Source organism: Staurois parvus, unplaced genomic scaffold (assembly GCF_062004578.1).
Source record: "Staurois parvus isolate SC_StPar_1 unplaced genomic scaffold, SC_StPar_1.0 ptg000131l, whole genome shotgun sequence".
NCBI lineage: Eukaryota > Metazoa > Chordata > Amphibia > Anura > Ranidae > Staurois > Staurois parvus.
Genome location: NW_028317927.1, coordinates 9,121,320 through 9,146,495, shown reverse-complemented (window position 1 = coordinate 9,146,495; position 25,176 = coordinate 9,121,320). Strand labels below are relative to the sequence as shown.

The following is a 25,176-nucleotide window of genomic DNA, read 5'->3' as shown; positions in this document are numbered from 1 at the left end:
TCATACAACTGAAGATGAGGGCTAAGGCTGGCTTCAGACAGGCAGTGATACAGGAGCAGCACAAAACCCGAACCCCCACCATTTCTGGTTGCATCTGAAATAATTGTGACTTTTATATCTTCTATCCTATACCATTGAGTCTGTAAAGCTTTCCAGGTCTGACTGAACTGTTATATCTGGATTCTGTCAGGTAGTTGAGGGATAACTGGGCTCATCTTTTATAAGGAGAACAGTCAGTGTTCCCAGAAACAAACTGACAAAAGAATGACAGCAAATGGTGCTTTTTACAGACTATACTTAACTACAAACAGGGACAAAACAAAAAATTCATACTATAATGGTTGGGCAGGTTTGATATTCACAAGCGATATCCAGCAGTCTGCAGCTTTTTTGGGCTGAACAATTGTACTTTGACAGTTTATATTCATCTGCTTACCTAGTCAGAATAACAGGGTTCTCTAATGACTTACCAGGATAATGAAGGCAATTAAAAAAATAAATAACAAACATGTCATACTTACCTGCTCTGTGCAGTGGTTTTGCATAGAGCAGCCCCGATCCTCCTCTTGGGGCCCCTGCCGGTGCTCCTCGCCCCTTCCTCCTGCCGAATGCCCCCAAAGCAAGCATCTTGCTATGAAGCCACCCAAGCAGGCTCGCTCCCGATCCAGTGCTCTGTGTGTTCATAGAATGCATGAAGGTAAAAAAAACTTGAATTTTTACAACCACTTTAACTTGTACACTGCCGCTCATCTCACTCTACAGTGTCCAGCTTCTTCACTGAGTCCACCAAGCAACATTGTCTAATCAGGGGAAGTGGTTACTTCCATGCTAGACGAAGCTCTCAGCTGAATATTACCACTTCCTAAAAAAAACACCTTTCACAGACTTAGAGCTTCTTTGAATAGCACCATAACAAACCACGTTAAAAGTAGCAAGATGTAAATGCTTATGCACATCAGCCCCAAATCACTAGCTTGTACATGTAGCCATAACCCCCAAGGATTTTGTGGGCACTGGGTAGATTGCTTTCCTCTTCAAAAAATATCTCCAGCTGACACCAAAAAGTATATTTATAATACTTTTTGTATTGTAATGTTGTTTTATACCTTACAAGTGATTCTATAACAGCACAGGTTTTCCTTAAGTTGGCACAGTCCCTGCAGCAAAATCGGATTCTAGGTTTTCTTCATCATCCTGTAAGTCTTTCTCCAATCTCGAATATCCAGCCTTTACTTGTATGGGGAGCAGGAGCTTTTTTGTACTGTTTATGCCGAATGCCTACAGCAACAGACACTCTTCTCTGACGGGGCTGGACATCTTTCAGTCAGAAAAAGGACTCCTTACCATAATATGGTGGGAGAAAAAGTGCCATATCCTATAAGAACCTCTTATACACATGAATCCTGCAATTTATACTAATAAATAAATACAATAAACATGACAATATTAAACTGTTACTAAACCTAGGACCCTACATTCATTATATCTGGTCTCCCACAGTACACAGAACACGGAAATGCAATTATTTTAGTAAATGTAAACTGCTAAATACCTTTTCTCATCAGCAGTATATAGCAGTCTTGTGACTTCTATCAGTGTCCAGCTGAGCACTGGTTAAAGCTTGTCGGAGGAGTTTTCATTCAGCTCTGCCTGTCCTATCAGGCTAAATAACCCCTGACCTCTGCCTGGACAGCGCTGATTGGCCCTCTGCTGATCACATGCACCTTTCCTAAGAAAAAAAAACTTTCTAGCAATACATACCAAACTAAGCATATGCAGAGTGACTCCTAGGGCTCTGTACTTTCAGCAGATAGATTGGGGACAGTAGAAGAAGGGGAGAATCAGAGAAGACATGATCAAACAGCCTTTTTTACACAATGTGGAGGATTAACTCCTTAGGTTCCACAGTGAGTATAACAAGCATGCTTTACTGCATATACAGACTGATTTTACTGTTGTGGGTTTAGTAACACTTTAAGAAGAAAAGACAGAAAGATTTGGAAAACTCTTGAAAGGAGAAGCAGATGGGCTGATTTACTAAAACTGTAGAGTGCAAAATCTGGTGCAGCTGTGCATAGGAGCCAATCAGTTGCTATCTTCAGCTTGTTCAATTAAGCTTTGATAATAAAATCTGGGAGCTGATTGGTTTCTATGCAGAGCTGCACCAGATTTTGCACTCTCCAGTTTTAGTAAATCAACCCCAATGATTCAATAAAAATCAGCAGAGTCAATTGCAAGAATTCACCAGCATGATTGAAAATCAACTGAGCCAAGAGTCAAACTTGGTTTTTGGTCTTGGCAACAAGACTGAACATTCTTTAGTGTATGGATAGTTGCATCTATTAATTATTGGACCATCCACATTGGAAATGGCCTGATCTGTCAGAATATGGACATCTATCTATACACACTCACAGTTTTTGGTTGGAAGTCTATTATCAAATGGAATGCTTTTAAATTGCTGCTGAGAAGGATTGCTCAATGTCACAGTTTTTCACAACTATTGAGAACCTAAATGAAAATTGTTATGTTATATTTGTTGTTAATAAATGCTGTAATGAATAAACAGCTTTTTGTATGAGAATAGTAAATGCATATGTACTGTATATAAAAGGAAATGACTCTCATTAGCTGATCAGATAATCATGCAACTTATTTTGTGCAATATACAGGATGTCCACATACTGAAAGACGACTGTTAGATGTTTTAGAAACTGCTTTACACATTGACAACAAGATATTAAAGTGCACCTTCCATGAAAATGACATGTTCTCGTTTTATCTTTATCCACTCAAGTATAATTTGAAAAACAAAATTTACAAAGAAAAAAACATTTTCATCCACCTTCCATCAACCTCTTTCTTCATTCTCCTTAAAGGAGAAGTACAGCAAAAGCTATTTTGGCTGTACCTCGCCTGTGGATCACAGGAGTGCAGTTCGTTCTGCACTCCTGTGACCCATTTTCAGCTGACAGCCCGCTCCTCGGCTGACAGCACTCAGCTGGTCCAGGCTAGGGAAAGATCCCGACTTTAAAGTTGGGATTCACCCTAGAGCATGTAGAGGCACCTGGCTCAGCCTTGCAGTAAGCTGCTGAGAGCCTGAGCCAGCCGCTCCCTCCCCCTCCACAACCCAACGCTTCAGTGAGGGGGGGGGGGCAGAGCAGAGAGCAGTGACTGACAGTCACTGCTCTCTTCTCAGAGTGGCTCTGAGAACTCAGTGAGCAGCAGTCATGTAATCACTGTGTTTTCATAGCGGGGGACATATGCAGCATCGGACCAATGCTGCATCCACTTAGGTAAGTATAACTGGGCAAAAAAAAACCCTACTGGGCTTTTAATGCATATTTACATAGGGGTTGATCTACAAAAACTGAAAAGTGCAAAATCTGGTGCAGCTGTGCATGGTAGCCAATCAACTTCTAACTTCAGCTTGTTCAATTTAGCTTTGACATTGAAATTTGAAAGCTTATTGTTTCTATGCAGGGCTGCTCCGAATTTTGCACTCTCCAGCTTTAGTAAATCAACCCCATAACACTGGCCATTGTTAGCTTCAATGCACTGTTCTAATCTGACATGATCCAATCTTTCCTAAGTACAATGGATAAATGGGTCTCAGATTATCATGCCCTAATCCAATGAATAAGCAGTTAACCATTTTGCCATATAACATACACCTTGGCCACTTTATAAGGTGGACCAGTTCAATTGCTTGGTAGCACAAATTGCTAATCAGCCAATCACATGGCAGCAATTCAATGCATGTAGGCATCTAGATGTGGTGAAGATGGCTTGCTGAAGTACAAACCGAGCATCAGAGAGGGGAAGAAAGGGGATTTAAGTGACTTTGAACATGGCATGGTTGTTGGTGTCAGACGGGCTGGTCTGTATATTTCAAAAATTGCAAATCTACTGGGATTTTCATACACATCCCATCTCTAGGGTTTACAGAGAATGGTCCAAAAAAAGAGAAAATATCCAGTGAGCAGCAGTTGTGTGGACGAAAATACCTTGTTGATGTCAGAGGTTAGAGGAGAATGGTTAAAGATGATAGAAAGGCAACAGTAACTCATGTCAATATGGACTAAAATCTCTGAGGAATGTTTCCAACACCTGTTGAATCTATGCCACAGAGAATTAAGGCAGTTCTGAAGGCAAAAGGGGGTCCAACCCGGTACTCACAAGGTGTACCTAATAAAGTGGTCGGTGAGTGTAGATATTATAGGTTTAAGTACCACCAGGGCATCATCTGCATGTTCTCCTACTATTTGTTTGGGCTTCCTACAAGCTAAGTGCTGTTTCCTTGGCCTTCTTAGGAACTTTGCAAAAATGCTTTTATTGATATGATTTGCTTACATAGAATTACACGATCAGTGGCGTAACTAGAACCTTCAGGGCCTATGTGCAAGAAATTATGAAGGGCCCCCCAAACTCCTGGCCAGGCTTCTTCCCTCCAAGCCCAGTGCCAGAACACCAGGGCCTGGTCGCAAGTGTGACCTTTGTGACCCTGGTAGTTTTACCACTGGTGTCAGTAGTTTTTTTTTTTTTAATGTTTTTTTTACAGTTTTTTTTTTGGAGCCCCATTGGGGTGCTTAGCTGAGATATCAGGAGTGGAAAGGGAAAGGAAAAGAAAGGAAAGGAAAGGAAAAAAGAAAGAAAAGAGGGAAGAAAAAAAAAAAGAGAAAAGAAAGAAAAGAGGGAAGAAAGAAAAGAGGGAAGAAGAAAGAAAAGAGGGAAGAAGAAAGAAAAGCGAAAATAAAGAAAAGAGGGAAGAAGAAAGAAAAGAGAACAGAAAGAAAAGAGGGAAGAAAGAAAAGAAAGGAAAGAAGGAAAGGAAAGGAAAGAAAGAAAGGAGGGAAGGAGTCCCTCTTACATTACAGTACTCACTGGGAGGCTTCAAACTTCCTGCCCACGCAGTGTGCATGGGGAAGACACAGGAGCAGACGGGGAGGTGGGAGTAGGAGGAGCAGAAGCAGCTCTCTCCTCTCCTATCTGTGCGGGGGGAACTGTCAGTGCTAACTCTCTCAGCTCAGGTACAGACGAAAGAAGCTAGATAGGTGGAGTGGTGGGGCGGCTGCATATAGAGGAATTATTTTCATTTTCCTCCTGCAGCTGCTGAATGCCTGCTTCTCCTCCTCATTTTGTGGCTGCAGGAGGAACATGAGGAGATTGGTTCCTCTATATGCAGTCGCTCCTGCTGCCCCTCCCATCCAGGCATATAGAGGGCCACAAGGACCGTCTGCAGCATGGGGCCGGGTCAAATTGTGACCCCTGCGACCCCTGTATCTACACCCCTGTACATGATTGTTAGAAGTAGTGTTGCGAACTGTCGGTATTTTTAGTGGCAGCCAGTAAAAAACTAGCACTTTTCTCCTGCCAGTAAATGCCAGTGACAGGGAAAGGTTGCCAGTTAAAAATATGGCTGTGATGCTTGAGTCGTGTGCAAGGGAGCCAAACCAAGCGGCCAATGCCTCATGTGCGGATCGGGAGCAAGGCAAGCCGAGAGCGGGACTGTCAATGCTCTTTGGACTGAAGTGGACTAGAGGGACCACCTGGTGTGTCACTGTGTCCCAGGAGGACGTGTCATGGCGGTGAGGTATCATCATTATCTGTACTGCTGCACACTGCTGTCAGTGTCACTGTGAGAGACAATCTCATGTGTGCGTGCCTTACCATTCAATTTCTTGCCCTCCCAAGTCCTGTACCTGAGCTACTTACTTACTATATTGAAAATACAATAAGAAATATGTTTTTTGCCTAAATATCTACCTTACATTACATTGCTAATTGCATATTGTATTTGTTTGTAGCTTTAATATGGAAATTTGCACATAAAGCTGTAATTTGTTTAACTTTTGGAAATGCTAGTAAAAACTTGGCTGTGCCAGTAAAATTTGGGTGTTGTGTCAGTGAATTTCAATCTGGTAAGTTGGCAACACTGGTTAGAAGGCAACACATAATGCACTTAAAATGTTCATTCATTAACCATATTAACTAGGACACCAAGCCAGAATGATGCATGAGCCAATCACATGAGTTCATAGAAGTAAATATTCCAATAAAAAATTAGGAGAATGATGATGTGTTTTCTAAGTACTTAGGGCCACCAGTTACACCATGAACCAGCACGTTCATGTGTGAATCACGGGTGCAGTGTGATTTCAGCCCATTCATTTGAATGATCTGAAATTGTGCTGGACTGCACCAAAAGTAGTGAAAGCCCTACTTAAACACACATCAACAGTAGTACCATGGGATCCAGCAGACACACTGCGTTTGCAACCTGCGTTTGGGGTGTCCTTAAGTTGACACTGAAACCGCTGCAGATTGCAGTGTGTTTTGAATGTGGTGCCGGAAACATGCACCAAACGCAGGTTTCCTGCACAGCGTTATGGTGTAAACCTCCCCTTACACTGGTATGTTAATGTAACATTTAACTATTTTTCAGTACAATTTGTTTACTACATATTAGGCCTCTTTCAGACCAGGGGAACCCATCAGCAGATTAATTTTCTCAGCGGGGGACATGTCTGTGTCCGCTCCGTTGCTGCAGAGCGGACACAGACAAAGCCCACTGTTTTGTATGGGGCGGTCATATGGAAACAGACTGCCTATCCGTCTCCACCCGACTGTCATCTGATCTGATCTGTCGGAAGCATGGGTTCCCCATCTGTCTGTTTTTAGCGCACAGGATCGGATCGGATACCTGCAGGAGTCAGTGGACACATGTCTGCTGACACCCGCTGCTACATAGAAAAACTGACAGGCGGACTCGATCAGACCATCAGTGAGAAAAGGGGCCTTAAATAGCTGGGTGATTGTTGTCATAAAAATATTACATATAAATACTGAGCTGCTAGACCAAGTTGCAAAGCTTTAAAGTATAACTAAACGCAAAAGTTTTTGTTTAGATTTGTATAGAGTGGAGATACGTTAGAACGCCTGTCAGGTATTTATTGTTACCTCTGCCCCCATTAGGGAGATTCACCCTCTCTATTTTTCCTGTTTACCATTATCATTGAAAGCAAAAGAAAATCCCACATTTTGGGTTGTTCCCTGAACAGTAATAGAGGACAAATCTTTCAATAGGGACACTACTTCTGATGACCTGGGGGACTCCAAGAAATTCTCTTAATTGCAGGGATTTCCTCTCACTTCCTGTTTTGGCTATGGGACAGGAAGGGAAAGGAAATCTCCCCAATATGGATGGCAAGAAAAAAACTTTGTTACTCTATCCAAAATGAAAAAAACAGTTTTGCCTATAATTCTTTTATAAATCACTTTCATTTTGAATGGGCTGCCATTGTACCTCATCACACAGGGCATTGTACCTGATCCCTTTTTTGAGACTGCCACACACGGTAGCAAACAAAATTGTATGTATTTATAAAATAACTGTCTTAGCTGTATTCAATTCTATAGGCCTAAAGCAAAAACTTTATTTTAGTCTTTTTTTTTGCTGTCTGTGTGGAGTTGAGAAGGTTTGCCTTCACTTCCTGTCCCTTAGACACAAACAGGAAGTGAAAGGACATCCCTCCAAAGTGACAAAACCCCTCTATTAGACATCTTCCCCTCTATTCCTGCTGCAGTGATAATAAAAAAAATAAATTTTTCTTTACTTTCAGTTCCAGTAGTTACCAGGAAACACAGAGGAAGTAATTCTCCTTAGCAGGGACACAAAAAAAAATGACAGGGTTGCTAACTCTATCCTTCCCTACCTAAAACAAAAAAAAGTAGCACTTCAGTCCTGGGTATCATTTTACATCAGCTCAGGGGCAGTGTCTATTTATCGCAGTGCCATCTTAACCACTTGCCGCCCCGCTGCTGCACATTTACTGCGGTGGGGTGGCATGGGCAGGCACAGTCACGTATATATACCCCCGATCTGCCTTCTTCTGGGTATGGGGGGTGTGCATGTATGTGCCCCCTGCCGACACGTGCTGTGACTGGACACAGCACAAATTTGGCAGCTGATCTCAGTCAATGATTTTGGCTGAAATCAGCTTATCGGCTGTGTCCAATCACACACAGAACTGATACAAGCAATGATTCGCGCTAAAGTGGAAGCGACCATTACTGACTCTGTTCCCAAGTTTTTGTCGATCTGGGCCCCCTGGGTGGAATGCTTCCTCCATCCAAATTTTGACTAATTGTTGCTCCTTCCCTAACATTTACCTGTCCCGTTCTTCGGTAGCCCCATGTGCCAATACATACCTTGGTCTGGTCCCGAGATCCCTTTCTCTGGTTGTCACAGGTCTCTGCTCCCGCTCTCCCATTCCTCCCCCTGTGCTCTTTGCCTTACTACGTCTTCCCCCTATCTAGCTCCACTTTGGTCCTTTTTCCCTCTTTCTTCCTACTTACCCTTATTCCCTTTCCCTTTCCTTTTCTACCCGCTGCCACCCTTTTTTTTCTTTTCTGCTTCCCATGGAACCCGCATGTTGTTCATGGGAGTAGTACTTCCATGTTGTCTATACTGTAATATGTCCTGCCTCTCTTTGCATTGCAATATCCTTTTATGTTCAGCTATGGTTCCTTGTTGTCTGTATTTGTATGACATTTTCATTTGGCCTCCTGGCTAAATGATCTTCTCCTTTGTGAATGCATTTTAAATGTCCTACGCTTGTTACGGACTTTGGAAAAATTAATAAAAAGTTTGAACAAGAAGTGCAATCATGGGTTGTGGTAAGGGTGTAGAATTTGTCTGAGTGGTGCAACTCTAAAATATTTCCCCCCCAACTACCATCTCAGAAAGTTGTTTGATGGGAAAGAGCAAATGTTGTTACATTTACTAAAGGATTTGAGACTTCTAACAAAACAAATTGTGTGAATATTCACTTAAATTTTCAAATCATGTGTAGAAGAAATAACAGGGATTTTCTTTTCACAAGATTTGATATCTGAAGTGTATTTTCAAACATTTATTGTGTGAACATTCTGAAGTAATTTAGTAGCCTCATAATATATTTACTTTAATTTACTTTAAGAATATTTTGGGCAGGATTTTTTTTAACATTCTTTTTAAATTAGTATTAGTTTCAGTGTGTTTTAGGTAGGATAAAAAAAAAGCAAAATGTGCACTATTGTTTTGGACTGTACGTCCCACTGGCAGGGCCAGTGCTACCACTAGGTGAACTAGGCAGCTAAATGGGAGGGAGGAGATTTGGGTAAGGTGGGAGGAGTTTATGCTGGGAAGCGTCATTTGGAAGGGTTTTAGCTAGAGGGATTTGGGGGAATTTGTCCTATATGGGGGGGGGGGGGTTGAAGGAAGAGGATTGGTGTTGGGAGGGGGGGAGATAGGAGAAGGGATTGAGGAGGGAATTGAATTGTGTTAGAAGAGGGGATGAGGGGATTTGTGTTAGGAGGGGGGATTGGGGGTAATTTGTTTTGGGGGAGGGTTGGTGGGGAAATTTGTACTAGGAGGGGGGTTTGGGGGGATTATGTGCTAGGAGAGGGGTATGGGGGGAGTTGTTCTAGGAGAGCGGATTGGGGGGGACAATTTGCGCTAGGAGGGGGCTTTGGGGGAGAATTTGTGCTAGGAGATGGGATAGGAGGGAATTTGTGCAAGAAGACAAGATCGGAGGTAGTTTGTGCTGGGGGGGGGATGTGTGCTAGTAAAGGGGGATTGGGGGGAGATTTGTGTTAGGAGGGGGGATTGGGGGGATTGTTCTGGGAGGGGTTATGCTAGGAGGGGTAGATTTGTGCTAGGAGGGGGGATTTGGGTGGGCAGGAAGGATTTGTACTGGGAAGGGTTATTTGGAGGGGGTTGTTCTAGGATGCAGGATTGGGGGGATTTATGCTAGGAGGAGGGATTTGGGGGAGAGGATTTATGCTAGGATGGAAAATTTCAGTGAAAGGAGGATGTGTGCTAGGAGGGGTGAAGTAGAAATGCAGATTATTTATTTATTATTTATTTTTTGTTTTGGGGAGGTTGCTGATTTTGCCTAGGGCACAAAATAGTCTAGCACTGGCCCTGACTATGGGTACATACATAGAAACATAGAAAAGTGACGGCAGAAAAAGATTGAGTGGTCTATTGAGTCTACCCGTTTTTGTTTTTTTTTGTATCAGGAGATATCCATCACCGTTTACCACCAAATGAAAGCCCAATTTGTCCTTAAAAAAACTAATTTTAATCACCCTGGATGCACAAAATAGTTGTGATGATATGTATGATTTTTCTAACACATTGCATAGTTGCAAAATTGTGCTTACGCATTAACATTTGTCTTACTCTTAGCCGGGAATAGGTTAAAGGATAAATTCACCTTTCATAACATGTTACATCCGTATTCAGGGTGTAATATGTAACATACTACTAAATCAGCAGCCCGTGCTCCCCCTGAATCCCTGTTGTAACAGTGGGCTGAGGATCTTCTTCTTGCACCAGCTGTCACAATTTAAAAAGAGCCCAGTCATCCACCTGGCTGCATCATTCATTCACAGAGTTTTGTGAATGAATAAACTACAACTACCATCAACCATTGCAGTTGATGGCTTATAGTTCTCAATTAACTATGAGGGCACTGGTAGTTCATCGATTCTTCCTGCCATTAAGTAACTGCCTTTGTACAGGCAGACAGCTACACTGGCAGGCTGCAGGAGCCTGACACTGCACCCCCAATCTGCTGATCATGGGTGCAATGCTTTACAGGCCCCTAATAAAAGAAAAAAATAAACGCACATTTTTTACCCTGTGCATCTATTATTTTTTTAAAGGTGAACATAGCCTTCAAAGTGAATGTAAACCCAACATTGATTTATCAGTGTCAGTTTTTCTTTAGCCCTTTCATTGAAGCCTAGACACCCAAATTTAGCATCATCAATGGATTAGTAATCTTGACTACTAGAATAACTTTTTCAGCTTGCTTTTTTTTAAGGCTTGTATTTAATAAAATATTTTAATAGATACTCATTATTATTATTAGCTGACAATAGGACAAATGTTGCATAAAATATTGTTTAGAACAAAAATATAAATTTTTTCATTTTTTTAAAAACTCTGTACTGTGTAAAAATACACTGGCAGCTGTTGCTGACATCTGTTTACTAACAAAGGGATGAGATCACTGCGGTATAGCCAGACAACTAGTATTTTCAGAAGAAAAATCTCTTTAACCGCCTCCCACCTGCCATATAAGGAAATGACGGGAGCAAGACAGTTCTCTCGTTCTGGGAGGACGTCATATGACGTCCTCCCACTCTAACCGCACGTGCTCTGGAGGCGCGCAGCGCGGCAATCGCTCAGTTCTCAGTGCTCTGTGAGCAGAGAGCTGGTGACTGTCAGACTGCGCTCACTGGAGCACCGGGCTGTTGAGGGGGAGGGAGAGGCTAGCTTAGGCTCTCGGCAGATCGCAGAGAGCCTGAGCCAGGTGCCGGTTCAGACATCTGGGTGGATCCAGACTTTAAAGTCGGGATCTTTCCCCAGCCTGAGTGATGTCAACCGTCAGCAGACTTTAGCCTGCTGTCTGCTGAAAATGGGTCACATGAGTGCTGAAAGTACTGCTTTGACTGTACATCTCCTTTAATATCTATGGGAAAGCCTAGACACAAACATCTAATATCAAAAGTGGTTTTTGTTTTTGCACAACATGCACATGATGTGATTGTTACCAGCCATAACATTTAACTTCCCATTATATATTAAATGAAGGAAGCTTTTAACACAATGGAACAAAAGAAGACTTGATATATCTGCAGGCTTAGAGTGTATGATCTGATATACCGTTCAGTGTTCATGGGTAGCGGGCTCGTCAGTGTAAGTGATGAAGCGTGTTGACCACAGTTGTGTAAAGCAGCTTACCAGTTTCTACAGAGGAAAGAATATCCTGTGCCTTTCTGTGAAACACTTCTTCAGTACCGTCCTCACATTTCTAACTATTGTGATTTGCCACTGAGTCACTGAAGGATTCACCACTACCTCCAAAAACTGCACTGCTTGATTTATCACCAAACTTCACTGAAGAGCTCAGCAATCTGAATAACTGAGGCAAAGGAAAAGAATCACAAGCAGCAATTACAGTTATACACAAAACCTGAAGAGAAGCAAAGGTAAGATGTGTTGCTTTCTCACAGTTATGTTTTTTTTTTAATCATCAGTATTATCAGTGATGGTACAACTGGTTTGAGTTTTATTTACTTTATTTTAGTATGTTGGTGTTATATATTGAGTCATAGCTCATTCTCTTGTCTATTGTCATTACTGATGAATTTATAGACTGACATTGCACTGTTAAAAGCCAAGTTCACTTTTGTAAGAAACATAATGCTTGAGGTGATTGTAGCCGTATTAGTGCGTTTGCGACAGGAACAATTGAGAGGTGCTTAGACCTGAAGAAATGGACATTCCCCGAAAGCTTGTCCTCAAAATTGTATGTTAGTGCAAATAAAAAAAGTATCATGGACAGTACTCAATTGTTCCTGAGAAACATAATAAATGCACATCATTTTTGTAGGAAAAAAATGTGTATTTATATATTTAATTCACAGCAGAGCAATTCACCCATGATCAGTAGATTGCAGGTTCAATGTCAAGCTCCTGCAGACACTGCCTACAGCTCTGTTGCCTGTATCTCCATACAGGCTTTCAGTTACAGAGCTGTAGGCAGTGTGAATGAACTATGAGAGCACTCATCAGCACTCTTGCAGTCTATAGAGAACCACAAGCCATCTGCTTTGGTGGCAGATGGGACTTGTCGTTTTCTTATTTCGAAGATTCCTGTGAATGAATGACGTGTGTGGACGCCTGCTCAGTCGCGATTTCAAAATGTGACAGCGGGTGTGGGGAGAAGAACCCCCACCCATCGTAACAGGGAGGGGGGCTGTGATGGCAGGAGGTGAATGCATGTTATATGTTAAAATACCTAAATATGAGTGTAACGTAACATGCTCCTAAAGGTGAACATATCCTTTAAAATGGGTTCCAAATTCTAGTAAATTTACAGAATACATACAGCTGCATCACTGATATTTTGACACACAGTATATAAATTTATTCAAACAGCATATTCTTCCATGGAAAAAATGCAAATCATGGAAAAAACGCGGTACTGCAGTTTCCCACAGTCGGTGGTCAAAACGTTCCTATCCTGAACACCATTCTTCCGTGTTCAGGAGAGGGAGGTTTAACCTCACCTAAATGCGGCAGCTCCTAAACTCTGCTAAAAGCCTATGTGTACATTGACACATAAACTTTTATGGAGTTGAGTTGAAGACCATTGCCAAAAAAATGCCAAAAGCTCCTAAACTCAAGCTTAGGAGATGCTCATGTACATAAAGCATAAAACTCAAACTTTGTGTTGCATAGAAGTACAAATAAAATGGATGTAACAAGGGACCTCACGTATTTGCACTCTTTTGATATTTTAAATAAACCATTCAAATAATTTAGTAATATGTACAGTATTTGATACATGCAAAAGAATACCTGTTGATCCTGCCACCTTTAATGACAGGTAAGCTGCAATAGACTGGATTTTTTGTTCTTGTGTTTAGATACAATTTGGTTTTTGAGGGTGGTAGGGCTAATACGTAGATAGAGTTTCTGACTTTATCATGACTTTCCTGATCTCCATACTAGTTTTGTGTCAGTGAGTCAGAGTATTAAGGCAAGAGGGTTTCCATATAGCCAAGCAACTAGCATTTTTAAGGGAAGTCAGAAATGACAAGTAAAGGGTCACCTAGGAGTGCCTGCACATTGTTACAATAGCCTCTATCAATTTGCAGTTGCGGCTGAATTTGGGCAATTATGACAGGCAGAGCTCTGGCTCTTCCTAAAAGTGCCAAAGCTTGCCTGTCCTATCCTATGCATTTCTTTTGGCCAGTGAGGCACCCCATCACAGTTTTGGGTCCATAAAAATGTGTAGGGGTGGGAAGTTGTGCCAGTTTCCAACAACAACTCAAATGTCAAAGCTTTGCCTGTCAGACCACTGTAGTATTTGGCTATAACTACATGCTTTTGGAGGTGGACAGTATATACCTGCTATACTGCATTTTGGTCTTTCTCCAAAAACATAACAAACACATAAAAATTCTATTGCAGCTGACATTTGGTATGCCATTATCTAATAGAATGACATAGTAATTCACTCATAAATGTAAGAAAGTACATTTTAAAGTGATTCTAAAAGCTTTTCTTTTTTAAAATAACAAACATGTCTATACTTACCTGCTATGCGCAGTGATTTTGCATAGAGCATCCCAGATCCTCCTCTTCTCAGGGCCCCCCACTGGCGCTCCTGGCCCCTTCCTCCTGTCGGGTGCCCCTGCAGCAAGCAGCTTGGGGGGCACCCGCTGCTCCATGCGTCCATTCAGACACAGAGCCTTGGCTTGGCCCCACTCCCTCTCTCTTCTCATTGTCTCACTAGCTGTGAGATAGCCGAGACACCAGTGCATATCGATGGATCAAGAGGAGGCTTAGGTAATTATTAGGGGAGGCTGCTACACAGAGAACGTTGTTTACCTTCATGCATAGAATGCATGAAGGTAAAAAACCTTGAGCCTTTCTACCTTTCCAAAGTAGAATCTTTCCAAATTAGGTTTTGGGTGGCGTAAGACCTTGCAAATGTTCATTACTTTACATGATTGTGGTAGGTAGATATCTCTGGTGTGGACTAATATGCTAGCATGTGATGCATACTGGCACATTATGCTGTTAACTTGCAGGGAGAAGAATTTTTAGGTTTTTTTTTGCAGTTTACTACCACTTTAATGCTTATCCTTTAATATATACATATCTCCCTGTTTTCACATAAGCAGTTTATGTAGCAGAATAACACTACGTCAAGGCCTCATGTGATATTTGTTGATGATCATTACTTAATTGACAATGCAGAAGAAAAAAAATATTCCTGGCATGTGACTGTATGGGCCATTTCCTTCTTTTATTATATTCATATTATTACTAAAGCTAAGTCAGAGTTTTGCTTTCTTAGCACAGTTTCACATTCCCATTGAGGAACGGTTTAGACAAAAATTTAATTTTGCCACTGTGGACTTCTGCCTCCAGTAGTGAATTTTCCTCCTTCTTACTCTCCCACTCCCCACTTATATGCTCTTTATCAAATTCCAGTGAAACCACTCTAGTCGGACATGCCTCTTTTTCTGTTTTCACCAGTCCTCTATTTCCCGCTGGCTGCTGCATTCCCTCCCTGCACACAATCTTCCCCTGCCCTACTTTTGCTGCAAGCCAGCCTAGAACATTAATGGGAGGTCCCCCCTTCCCTACCCACATTGCTAGACATACAGGGGGTTATTTACTAAAGCTTGAGGGTGCAAAATCTGGTGCAGCTCTGCATAGAAACCAATCAGCTTTCAGATTTTATTGCCAAAGCTTAATTGAACAAGCTGAAGTTAGAAGCTGATTGGCTGCCATGCAGAGCTGCACCAGATTCTGAATGCTCCAGTTTTAGTAAATTCCCACCACAGCTACAAGTGAGGACAAATCTGTCAACAGCTTCTCTGCTGCTGCAGTCATCTCCTCCTCAGTCCACTGTCTAGGCCCAGTATAGGCAGGGATCAGGTTACACAAAATAGTCAGGGCCCAAAGAGCAGGCAGGCTGAGGAGGAGATGGCTGAAACTGTACCAAAATCTTTGGCAGTATGATCAGGGAAATGGGTGAGTTCTGTGCTGGAAGGGAGCTCTCCTATCAGCATTGAGGCTGGCTGGTAGTATCTCTGTAGCTGCTGCTTAGTCCACCCTAGCCCCCTCCCTACAATATCAGCCAGCCCCTCACTATCACTCAAGTCCCCCTCCTGCAATGTCAAGCAGTCCTCTGACTATCACCATAAACCCCACTCTTGCTATGTCAGTCAGCCACCCTCACCACTGTCACCCAACATCCATCCTGCAATGTCATCAACCCTCCTTCTCTCAGTATTCACAGTGCACACTCCCTGCTTTCTCGACCACACCCCTCTCTTACAGTTTTAGCCAGCTCCTCCTCCCTGCTGTCACCCAACCTCCCCTCCTGCAATGTCAGCCAACCCCCTGCAACATCACCTACCCTCCTGCTGCAATGTCAGCCTGCCCCCCCACTATCACCAACATCTTCCGACACTCTCAGGCAGCCCTGTCTGAACTCTCAACCAAACCCTCCTCTTGCATTGCACCTGCAACCCTCCTCTGACCATCCAGTGACCCCACACATCCTTTCTCTCAGCACCCAGTGTTGAATCCCACTTCTTTTAGAATCCTAAATGCCTGTAGCCCTCCTTCTCTCACTACTCACAGTGAATGTCATTCCTTTTCTCTCAGTAACCACTACATTGCCACATTTGGCTATTGTCTCTCAGATAATACACTCTAATGTTTATTTCAAGACAAAACTCGCCTCTTCTCTCCTTTTTAAATTGCAGCCTAACCAAGCTGCATGCATACTGTCTTGCAACTCTAAAATATTCTTAGCCATTGCTTTGCAAAACATGTTTATGATACAACCAGCCCTTTCTCTTCCTTCTAAACTGTGGCCTAACTAATACTGTCTTAAAACTCTAAAATTTCTGGGATGTTTTCTCTAAGAAAATACGCCCATTTTTATCGCATGGTAAAACCTGCCCTGTATTTGCAGCCCTATTTAAGAGCTCAGAAGCTGACCAATTTCTACCAAAAGCATACGTCAAGTCTATATTTTGCATATTTTTGGAATAATTGGGGATGTGGAGATGGCAGAGGGTGCAGGGAATGAAGGATAGTGGTTTTAAAGTGTTTTTCTGCACGCTCTTAAAATATTTTATTAAACTTTTAAGACAATGCAGTGTGGTACTGTGAAAAAAAGAAGCTCGCAAAATATACCATCAAAGTGTTGTGTCGCTGAACTATTGTTGAAATAAACAAAATCATGTGTCACAGCCAAAACTACCTAAAAAGTTTCTATTTTTTTAAGCTGAAATTAATATGACTGGGGTGCTGCTGCTAAAGCATATGCAATCTAAGCTAAATGTAATAATATAAAAAATAAATATCTAAAAAATGTGATGCCATAAAATGGTGTTGCTGATGCTGTCCATGAAAGTCACAGTTTCATAATAAAACATACAGTTTAAAGCCATCCCCCAGGCATGTAATTTAACTACTTCCCCTTTAGAGCAAGAATTTTCTTTGTTTGCACATGTTAAAATCAGTATTTTGGACTATAAAATGTGTTAAAATCCCTAGAACAATATATATGTATTTTCTGAATGCAGAGGCCTTATAGAATAAAGAGATGGTAGTTTAAATTTTTTTATGTCACGTGATATTTGCACAGCTGTTTATGAAATTGATATTTTCAGGAAAAAATACACTAAAATGAATTTTAGTGCACATAAACACAATTTAACACACTCATAAAAGACGAGGTAGTGTTGAGTAAATAGATACCAAATGGGGTTGATTTGCTAAAGGCAAATACTGTATACTGTGCTCTGCAAGTGCAGTTGCTCCAGAGCTTAGTAAATGAGGTAAAGTTTCAGTTTGCAAATAATAACAAATCACATGCAGGGAAAATAATAAAAAAAAAACAGTCTTTCTTACTTGCAAATGATTAGATTAGAAATCTGCAGAGCTTTACTTCATTTCAGAGCTCCCCTTTGGATCTAGAGCACTTGCAAGTGCACAGACTATTTGCCTTTAGTAAATAAACCCCAATATGTTAAGCCCCAAAACTGCATGTTACCATGTAATGGCAAAAAAATTATAATAGGTGCCGCTCTTAATGCCTTTATGGCTCAGCAGTTTAGATTGTGGCATAATCTTTTATGTGTGAGCTCCATGTGTTCATTTGCATTTGTACGTGTATGTGTGGGGCAACAGGTGCTTTTCATTTTTTTTTTTATATTTTACATTTTTAACATGTGTTTATAGATTTATTTATTTTAGTTTAACTGCATTGTTATCACAAAGAAGCTAACAAGCCTCCTATGTGACAGCATTGCGCAGGTGACAGGTACTCTTTGTGCAAATATCAAGCAACTTTTAGACCCCTGGTATCTTCCCTATCCTCCACTTCAGCCAAAGAAGCAGAGACTGAATTGAGAAGCTTGATATGCTTGTTTACCCAGCTTTAAAACCAGGATTCTGACAGTTGTGAAACTAGATCCATGCTGCTGTACTACTATATACATCCAAATTGCTTAACTAAACATTAAATTCATGTTTTTTCAATGTTGCCCTCTAAGCTGTATTAAAAGGACCCTCTTTCCATGTCATTGGTATGTCATGGCAGTGTCTAGTCCCCTGTGCTCTTTTTGGAAACGGGTTGCCTAATATAGCCATAAAAATGGACTGAATTTAACAAATAGATTTTTGAAAGACGTTTGCCAAACCATTGGAGAATCAAGCCCGGGCAGATGCACTAATCACTACCCATGATGGGCAAAAAAAATACAATTAATGACGCTTCTATTGCCTTTACAGCTCAGCAGTTTAGAGTGTGGCATAATCATTTATGTGGGCACTCTATGTGTTAATGTGAGTTTGTATGTGTATTTGCAGGGCGACAGGGGTGCTTTTATTTTTTTTTCCTTATTTTATTATAGCTTACATTTTAACATATACTTATTTATTAATGTTTAACTGCTTTACCATCACAAGTGAGCTAACAAGCCTCCTATGTTATAGGATTGCACTCTTTATGGAGATATTAGGGGTCTATTAGACCCCCTGGTGTCTACCCCACCCTCCACTCCAGTCAGTGGCGCAAAGACTGACACTACCCATGATCACATATATTCACATCAGTGTTTGCTTTCATGATTATTTGTCACTAGCTATCTCTCATGATGTATCAGTCCTTAAAAGTAGCCATGCAGAAATGTGATTTTCTTTTTCCCCAGAGAAAATAAGGTACCAAGACTACATTATGGTAAGGGTGGTGTGTATATTTGTGTGCATGATTCAGTTATGGGTGGAGTCTATAATGGAGAAAGACTATATAAGCATTTGTATCAGGGAAACATTTCTAAAAAAATGATTATTATTTTTATACTGGGTAATGTCACTATATAGAACAGAGAGCCACTAACAGGAGTGTGTTCCTATTATTTTTTACAAGAAGACTATTAGTATCAAACAATGTGCTAATTCAATAAGGAATTACCCATAACGGCATGGCTCAAATTAAGGTAATATTTATGTGGTATTTTTGCTGGGCAATGGTAATTTCAACATAACAAGTTATTGTTTTAATAATGATTACATTTATAATGCATAAAGTTACTGGAAAACACATATACTCATTTAGAGAGTAGTGGACAAATATCTAAGCAAATAAGGAACTTGTTCAAACAGGATTTTCTAGAGGGTTACATGTTTTAAAAAAAGAAAATTGGTATAAACCACAAAAATATATTTAGTACTTCCTAAAGAACACACAACTTAAACAGAGTACAACTGTATACAAAGCTAACACGATTTAGTAAAAATCAATGATATTTTTCTCAATTTAGCAACCACTGTTACGTTGGCCTGCAACCACTGTCATGTTGCCCTTATTAAAAGCTTGACAGCCAAGGTAAAACACAAAATGGTAATAATAATAATAAAAAAAGCATACTTTAATATAGCATACTCTAAAAAAATATGGTAAACAGTATATATCATCAGAAAATATGTTTAAGAAGAGCATTTGAACACATTGAAAAAAGAAGTGTTGCTGTAGTTAAAGATCATGTTAGTGGTTTCATCTCCATGTCCAAATACAGACATGTGGTTTGTGGTTTTCCTGTATGTTTTACTAGCTAAAAAAGTAGGCTTTGGGTGGCAATTGCCAACCTTTCTGGAATCTAGCTGTTTTTTGACTATATTCTTCCTGGTGTCTATTAGTTTTTCCCCCTGTTCTTTTGCTGACCTAATAGGTTCCATGTCGCTACATCCCCCAGCATTTAGCAGTTTACGTTTCACTTCCCCCTGGCTTGTAGTATATATACAGTATACTGTATATGTGTCAATGTTCAGTCAGGCCATATTTCTACATAGGCATTCAGCTAGGGAGCTGGATCTTTGCTCCATTTTGCCTGCCATGACCTACTACTGGCTACTGTTTAGAGCAGTGGTTCTCAACCTTCCTAATGGCGTGACCCTTTAATACAGTTCCTCATCTTGTGGTGACCCCCAACCATAAAATTATTTTCGTTGCTACTTCATAACTGTAATTTTGCAGTGGGAGGAGTAGTGCCACATAATTGGTGTCAGTGGGAGGAGTAGTGCCACATCATTGGTGTCAGTGAGAGGAGTAGTGCCACATCACTGATGTCAGTGGGAGGAATAGTGTCCCATCGTTGGCATCAGTGGGAGGAATAGTGTCCCATCATTGGTATCAGTGGGAGGAATAGTGCCACATTGTTGGTGTCAGTGGGAGAAATAGTGCCCCATCATTGGTGTCAGTGGGGGGGGGGGGTAGTGCCCCATCGTTGGTGTCAGTGGGGGGAGGAATAGTGCCCCATCGTTGGTGTCAGTGGGGGGAGTAATAGTGCCCCATCGTTGGTGTCAGTGAGGGGAGGAATAGTTCCCCATCGTTGGTGTCAGTGGGGGGGGAGGAAATAGTGCCCCATCATTGGTGTCAGTGGGAGGAATAGTGCCCCATCATTGGTATTAGTGACACCAATGATGGGGCACTATTCCTCCTACTGACACCAATGATACTTACCTTGCTGACTCCTGCTCCAGCCTGGGCTCGCTCCCTCCCTCTCCCATCTACAGCCAGCATACCTGGCTGCAGCGGCACCATCTGCACGCTACAGACACTTACCTGTCAGCTGTCTTCCTTCTCCGGCCGCTCCCTTGCTCGATCTTCTTTGATCTTCGCGCTGCTGCTCGGCTCCTCCTCGCCGGTGATTGGCCACCTGTGTGCCTCTCCTGAGCTACAGTTCCAGCGGCCAATCACTGGCGAGGAGGCGGAGCTGTTGATTGATCCTGGGGATGTGGCCAGATGACAGGGGCGGCATGTCGTCCCGCGCACACATCGCGGTCCAGGGAAATGTGGACGTATCTGCATGTGGGCGGACCCGCCTGGAGACTGATAGAGGAGCGGTGTCTTGGTTCCTAAGACCATCGGAAAGATGTGTTTTCCGATGGTCTTAAAAGACCCCTGTGAAAGGGTTGTTTGACCCCCAAAGGGTTCGCGACCCACAGTTTGAGACACGCTGGTTTAGAGTGATATAAAACTGGGAGATGAGAAGGGCATAGTCAGCACACTGACTCAGGGCTTTGCCTCTATCACTCAGCTGCTCTGCCAGTTAGACCTCTAGCACAGAGAAGAGTTTTGGAGAACTTCCTAGAGCTCTGGGCTACAGGTCTGACAGGTGACGGGCAAGCAAAGAAAAGTGGACATCTGCCAAAGCAGCATGCAAATTAAAGAAGGAAATAATACGGTTGCAGCATCACAACCCAGGGAACTCAGCAACAGATGTGGGGCACATGCCCTTGGGTGCCTGCTGCTAGTGATGCCCCTGAAACTAAGAAAGTATGCAGATAAGGAATCCTGGCTTTTCTCTCACCTTATTGATCTGCATACAAGTTTCAGTTCAGTGATTTAGAAAGTACTGATTTTGGTGGGTCAGCATAACTGCTAGGCAACTAGGATTTTTAGAACCAGGTCAGAAGTTGCAGCCCAAATATTTCTTTCATGACAAGTCTATATCAATAACAGTTGAACTAACACACCAAGGACTGCATTATTCTCTGTTAATAACAGACTTATATAATGAGAAAAAGGGATGAGAGAATATGCCCAGGGTCAATTTACTATGTCCGGGTTTGCCGAACTTGATAAGAGTTTGCAGAACCCAAACATAACGACAAATTCTATGAATGGGTGATCAGGGTGAATCCTGCTTTTCAGTTCCACCCTTCTGAGAGCTAATAGGCAAACTATTGTTAAAAAAAAATGAAAAGCTGGGCACTGCCATGGGGGACATGTACAAAGACCAAAAAAGTATGGAACATGCAATATTACAGGCTTGGGGGAAGCTGTATGTGGTGTTATGATAGATTGTAAGCTCCGAGGAGCAGGGCCCTCCTATCCCTCTTGTATTGAACTGTATTGTTACTGTATTGTCTCCTGTTATATTGTAAAGAGCTGAGCAAACTGTTGGCGCTATATATATCCTGTATAATAATAATAATTATGAAACAATATGTTTTTCATGTACAGTCTCAGTGACAGCATACTCTGGAAGCTAATACTTGGCTATGAAACCATTCTTTTCCTTGCAAATAATTATAATTATGGAGGGGGGGGTGTGGTGAATGGAAATGATATAATGGGAGGTGGCATAAGTGTACACTGCTACTGCACTTATTTATATATTATTTTTTCAAACAACGCAGTGGACTGCTGCAAACGAAAGGCAGTTCCAAAAACAGACGGTAAGTAAAAAATTAATATTGCTGTTTGAGTACCCTAAAGTAAACAAATTAACCAATCAACATAAAATAAAAAATAATTATACCCCTCCCCCCCAAAAAAATAAAACCCCCAAAATATAACCCCCTGAAACAGAGCCCAATTTTTTAGTGATACATGCTATGAACAAGACAGCAGCTAAAAATGGCTACTGCCCTCAAATCATCCACAAACTAAAATTATAAGACATAAAAGCACCCAACAATAGGAACAAAAAAAAAAGCAGGAAAACATGGATGATTGTTCAAAGAGCTAACAATCCAAAGTAAATTTTCCTAACTGAAAATGACCCTAATCTCTCCCTATGTAGTTTGTCAGCTTCCTTATCCTCTCCCTACAACAGTTTTATAATACACTGAATGCTCAAAACCCCTCTTTTATAAGGGGGCTAGTTTATCCAGAAGCCTTCTTATTGCCCATCCTAAACATGCCAATCATGGTTCAAGGGCCATGCAGTGCATTCTGCTTGAAAAAAAGAGAAATTGTGAATCTATGGCCATAGCAAATCTGAACCTTATCTCTAGTAAGAAGGAACTACTGCCACAGTGTTACACTTCCAAACTGAAAGAAGCAGCATATATGCTGAACCAACATGGCTGCCCCAATTAAACATAGAAAAACTGTTTTTAAAACATTATCACACATTAGAATGTTTTTTTACATTAAGCCAATCTCTTTTACATTTATCTAAAAAAATTAAATTGCTATACAGTTTAATTTTGTTTTGCTCCATTGTGATCGTTTCTTTATTTTCTGTAAAAAAGACACTAAATTAGTCTGCAATACTGTCTTTTTCTCTCCTCCAGCAGCAGATGCTTTATTATGGAGCATATTTCATTTCCCAGTTCTTTTTCTGTTCTTAGTAAGGAAGTTGATATTACAGAAGTGTAGAGGTCAGCAACAGACATGGGAAAGGCATTCTTTATTCAGCTCTATAGTAGACAGTGGGTTGCTCCTTTTTGACTATTTTTCTGTATAAAACGCCCCAACACAGAAAACTGTGTATGCACTGTATATAAATACTTGTGCACATCTGCAAAATTTGACATTCAGGCTGCTTGTTGGCGGGCTTTTCCAAAACACTTTCTTCTTAAATAAATCAGACTAATAGTTAACTGGAAATTTCAAGACCTCCTCTGAGACATTGCTAAGCCTCAAACAGTATTCTCTGCTTCTCCGAGAGAAGTGAATGGCAGTCTACCAAGTACCTACTGCGGCAGGTATGTACTAACAACATTCTTTCCTATTTTCATTTAACGCATACAAAAAGCTATATAATTGAAATCACATTTTGTATAGTGGGTTTATTTAATATCACGTAAGCATGATCCATTAAGTTTTCCAAATGCTTTATGCTGGAAGATAATCTACTGTAATATTGATTTACTGAAACTGGAGTGCACAAAATTTGGTGCAGCTGTGCATAGCAGCCAATCAGCTTCTAACTTAAACTTCAATTCAGCTTTGACAAAAAAACTGGGAGATGATTGGTTTCTATGCAGAGCTGCACCAGATTTTTCACTCTCCAGTTTTAGTAAATCAACCCCAGTTTGTTTGTTGTTCTGCTCATATACTAGGCAGCAAGGACCGAATCACCAAAATGCAACAATTTCCTTTATTCTTAGGTTAGGAGCAAGTAGTATGATAATCAAATTACAAGCACTGTTTTCATTTTTTTGGTTGTAAAAAGCCAAGGTATTCATGCATCTGATGATAGCAGTATCACTTTAATTTCCATAACTGCTTTATCAAAAGCAGGCAAATACTGCAAACCCTCAAGTTTGTCAACTTGTTTTGAACTCAAACACAGAAAGCTGTCAGGAAGCAGGAATTACAATTACTTATAGTTCACCACAAAACAGATGTCACCACTATCTTATGTTTCATCCTTTATTTACACATTGCTAACCAATTTTTCCAAAATGTAATAACCTTTTAAAATGTTTATAGCAAGAGATTAAAGATTAATCTTTTCAGCCATGTTTTCTTCTTTGGATTCTGTATTACAGTAATACAAAAAGGGCCAAGTGAAGCTTAGTAAAAAAAAAAAAAGAAAAAAAGGGAAAAAAATTCATGGAAATTCGGCATTTTACATTTAAAAGGGCTTAAGGATATTGAAAATGGACACGAGTCCTTAGAGAGTTTGTCGAAAACATCTCATTATATCTTTTAAATAGACAATGAATGTGAGACAGGAAACTGTGTTTACTTGTCTGGAAATTAATTTACATGCAAATGATATAATTACAGGAAACATTACACATTCTAATGCTCCTAATATATGGTAGAATTTGATAAATTATCAGAAAAAGTAACGTAACCATGCACTCATTTTAGAAACATAATGGATAATGTGATTTTAAATCTCAGATATATTTCGAGCAGGGGACTCCAAACTTTCTAAACAAAGGGCCAGTTTACTGTCCTTTACAATTTAGGAAGGCCAAACTGTGGTCAGTGATAGTAGAGAATGCCCCAGTATCAGTGGGAGTAGATAATGTCTGGGACTTGGTGGTCAGTAGGAGGAGGAATCGTGCCCTATACCTGGTATTATTTGGAGGCATAGTACCCGATCATTGGTATCAATGGGAGGAATAGTGCCACATCACTGGTATTAGGTAGAGGAATAGTGCCCGATCATTGGTATCAGTGGGAGGAATAGTGCCACCTCACTGGTATTAGTTAGAGGAATAGTGCCCGATCATTGGTATCAGTGGGAGGAATAGTGCCACCTCACTGGTATTAGTTAGAGGAATAGTGCCCGATCATTGGTATCAGTGGGAGGAATAGTGCCACATCA

The 25,176-nt window shown here is 41.0% G+C and overlaps 2 protein-coding genes across 3 annotated transcripts in view; one reads left to right on the top strand and one right to left on the bottom strand.

Annotated features, from left to right (window-relative positions):
* Positions 1-25,176, bottom strand: part of MED12L (mediator complex subunit 12L) — a 464,120-nt gene that overhangs the window by 240,406 nt on the left and 198,538 nt on the right. The window lies entirely within an intron of this gene.
* The window catches only part of LOC149466375 (P2Y purinoceptor 14-like), a 59,759-nt gene that overhangs the window by 22,553 nt on the left and 12,030 nt on the right, over positions 1-25,176 (top strand). The window contains exon 1 of one of the 2 annotated variants that reach the window (XM_089672598.1): positions 23,448-23,596. The exons of the other annotated variant lie outside the window; for it this stretch is intronic. The gene's annotated coding sequence lies outside the window, so the exon portion shown is untranslated. Of the gene's footprint in view, positions 1-23,447; positions 23,597-25,176 lie in introns of those variants that run through there. 2 annotated transcript variants of the gene reach the window in all.